Here is a 2,614-nt window from a genome sequence, read left to right on the forward strand (position 1 = left end):
AGTAAAACTGTCGGTGCAGAAAGTGACCAACAAGTAAATATTTGTAGTTTTGTCGTACATTGTGATCGGAGGTGGCCTAGCACTCAATGACACAGGGTTTATACTAGTTCAGGCAACGTGCCCTATGTCTAGTTTGAGTTGGTTGGTGACTTTATTGCTGAGCCTAGGTGCTCAAAGTTTGCACTGGGGTTACAAACGAGAAGGCAAAAGATGGGGGGTACAAGAGGTTCGGTCAAACTCTGGTCAGAGGGACTAAAAGCAACAGGAGCCCCGCTATGAGCTAAGTGTTTGAGCATGTGCTCGTGGTTTGAACCTGGTGGTTCTATGCTAGTGAACTTGATCGATCTAATGAATCGGGGATGACTTGAATCTTTTTTGTTGGGAGGGAGTGCATCCCCTTTTATAGATGAAGGTGATGGCCTTACAAGTGAGAGGGAAGGAGTACGTTTCCTTCTAAGCTTTGTTGTCCACGCCAGTGGGTATAGGATGATGGTAGGTGCCTACAACACTATTGGATGTCAGATGCACGTGGGAGGTTACGTCATCTTGTTCGGGTATGGCAGATGTCGGTACCTGCATATACTGTTGATGCTCAGAGGCATGTGAGGAGTTTCACCATGTTCACTCAGTATGGTAAATCCCAACACCCACAACACTATCGATGCCTAGAGGCATGTGGGGGAGCCTTACCGTATGGGAGTTAATGGCGCCCACAATACTGTAGGGGAAAATGTCAGTGCCTACAACACTGTTTGTGTCAGGGAGGTTGCAGAGTACTATTTCTGCAGGTGTATAGGGTACGGTCCCTGGTATCATGGTTTGACTTGTGTGCCTGTCCTTGCTTTCTCCATTCGTTCCCTGGTCCTTTCTGAGCAGGCGTCCCCGGTCGGTTGGTCCTAGTCGGCTCTGGTTGCGCCAGTCGGAGAAGAGTAGTGAGCAGGATTTTGGCGTACTCCGGTCGGAGACATGGGGTCGGAGTCAGAAGTAGCCCTTTTGGCCAAGCCTTCTAGTTAGAGAGGTTGTCTGGAGGCTGCTGGAGTCGGAGTGAGCGCTCTAGTCGGAGAGGTGGGACGGAGTCAGAAAACGAGTGCCGCTCCTCCTCGGCCAGACCTTTCGGTCGGTGATTGGATCGCCCTTCTGGTCTATTGTTTAGAGACTTGGGCCAGCCCATGAGTTGCTCATTGTCTACTTGGGCTGAGCCTTTGTTGGGAAATGGGTCTGCGTGGGACCCTAGGTTTATGAACCCGACAGGAGCCCCAGCCCCCAAGCGATTCGGGCTGAATCGTCTGGGGGATTTTTGTCTTGACGATGGGTGCGCGCGAGCGCACCCACGAGTGTAGCCCCCAAGCCCTCGGGTGATTTGGGCAAAATTGTTTTGGGGTATTTTCATGTTTGTTAGCGGGGGAGGTTTTTGTTCTGTCCACGGGTGCGCACGAGCACACCCGTGGGTGTAGCCCCCGAGCACCCGGGCGATTCAGGCAGAATCGTCTGGGGGGATGTTCATTAGCGGGCGTGTGTGCGTGCTTTTTAGTTGAGATGGAGTCGTCAACCAGGGCATCATTGCGTAGCCAAGGCAGTTAGTTTTGAGATCGAGCAAGGTAGAGCTCGTGGATCCTGGCGTCGGTGTGCGCCGTAGGATCGAGACAGATAGTTTTAGGGATCGGACGAGACGGAGCTCGCGGGTCCTGGCGTCGGTGCATGCCATGGGACCAGGCGAGTCAAAGTCATGGATCCTAGCCTCGATGTAGCTCATGTAGATGAGGTAGTTAGTTAGTTTAGTGATAGGGTGAGCCAGAGCTCGTGGATCCTGATGGGGCGAGTTTGGGGTCGTAGACCCAAGCATTTGGTGTGCGGTCGAAGTGTAGCCAGATGGGGCGAGTTTGGGGTCGTAGACCTAGGCGTTTGGTGTGCAGTCGAAGCATAGCTAGATGGGGTGAGTTTAGGGTCTTAGACCTAGGCGTTTGGTGTGCAGTCGAAGCATAGCCGGATGGGGCGAGTTCGGGGTTGCAGACCCAGGCGTTTGGTGTGCAGTCGAAGTGTAGTCGGATGGGGTGAGTTTGGGGTCATAGACCTATGCATTTTGTGTCTTGAGCCCCCGAGCCCTATTGGGCTTTAGTAGGGGTCGGTTTTGAGTTATATGTGTTACCCCGTCCTTGGTTTCTCACAACCAGAGGGGCTGAGTTTTGTCGCGTGTCCCGATCGCTCGGGCTTGAGTGACGCGCTCGGTGAGTTCGCTAACGGGTATGATCGAGTGGAATCCGGGTCCGTCATTCATGGCGGGGTTGGCATAGCCCTCTTGTGACATTCCACTGCTCCTTTACCTATAACCCGACAGATGCCTGGGTCGTTTTGGAGACCGACCCGGGTGGCCTAATGGCCTCCCCTTGATGGAGATTCTGTTGGCTTGGCAGAGGCTTAGGATCGAACGAGAAGGATGAGATGACCCTGTCTGCCAGACCGGGTGAGGGCCACATGGGACTAATTTGCGTTTTCTCCCCTGGCTCTATTTGATGTGGGCGGCCTCAAGCCTTTCGTGGGCCAGCCTTCAAACCCCGGTCGGTCGTCGCTCATGTCGAATGAGGCAACTGCCGCTTCGTGACGCAACACGAAGCAT

Source organism: Miscanthus floridulus, chromosome 19 (assembly GCF_019320115.1).
Source record: "Miscanthus floridulus cultivar M001 chromosome 19, ASM1932011v1, whole genome shotgun sequence".
Classification (NCBI taxonomy): Eukaryota; Viridiplantae; Streptophyta; class Magnoliopsida; order Poales; family Poaceae; genus Miscanthus; species Miscanthus floridulus.